The following is a 1,075-nucleotide window of genomic DNA, read 5'->3' as shown; positions in this document are numbered from 1 at the left end:
CTGCTTCGTACTACAGCTGTATTATCGTAACAAAGTTGAGCTTGCTTGTTACAATCATGCAAGAAAGTGTTCACATGCGTTGATCTAAAGCAATCTGCAATTTGAATGGCCGGTGTCGTTAGCTGCTGATGTTTCACCATTGCTTTTGATCGGTTTGACGTTAGATATTTTGTAACTTTTATTCAGGTTTTAGATCTTCATTAGTCTGTTTACTATGAATACAATATTATTGTAGTTGAGTAAGTATGTTTGAAGTAAAGGCGATAAACAGTAACGATCATCCAAATCTCGATCTTTTGTTGAACGTTTCTGTAGCAGTTGCAGCTTGAAAGATTTGTCTTTAGAACAACCCTTTTAAACTAATTTGGCTGCTGGGAATAATTTTTAAATTATGTGTAATTACTTAAGAAGTATCTGGCGTTATGGTAACACGTAGAAACCCCAAAACCAAATTGTACGTATAGAATGACATACAATTTCATCGGAGTAGGGAACTCGAGTCTATCATTAAACCGTTAAATTATAGGGTACAGCACAGCTCCTAGTGTCGAGGTTATCAATTAATGCTCTACGGAATCTGTTCGCACGACTAACAATTATTCGGTAATTAAAACACTTCCTGTAAACACTGATTGGAATTACTTCATGTTACATGAACATGGATCTATTTACTATGTAATGAGGTAGGTGTCACTAGCATGCGACAATTTTTCTATTAATTTATTATCTTCATTATATACCTATTAAATGCTGTCAGAGTAATTAAATTATTACGGTTTCATGCTATTTTTTTCGTCATGAGATTTTTCTGCTTGTAGATCTGGGAATCAAACCTGGTTGCTATGTTGGAAAATCTTCTGAAGTAGGAGTAAACAATTGTAAAGACGTGGTCACTATCCATTATTCGTCGTCATTAAATTTATGTGACGAAATATTTACCCACTTACTCAATCACGTTAAAACCTGCCGAACCCTTTTTGGAAAACAGGCGTTATGTCATGAAATGGAAAGGAGACTCCAGAACACGTTTATCGGCAAAAATTACTGTTAAAACCAAAGTACATATTAAATATCA

The sequence above is a fragment of the Anticarsia gemmatalis genome, chromosome 3 (assembly GCF_050436995.1).
Source record: "Anticarsia gemmatalis isolate Benzon Research Colony breed Stoneville strain chromosome 3, ilAntGemm2 primary, whole genome shotgun sequence".
Lineage (NCBI taxonomy): Eukaryota > Metazoa > Arthropoda > Insecta > Lepidoptera > Erebidae > Anticarsia > Anticarsia gemmatalis.
The sequence above is the reverse complement of the archived record's forward strand: the minus strand, read 5'-3'. Positions refer to the sequence as shown.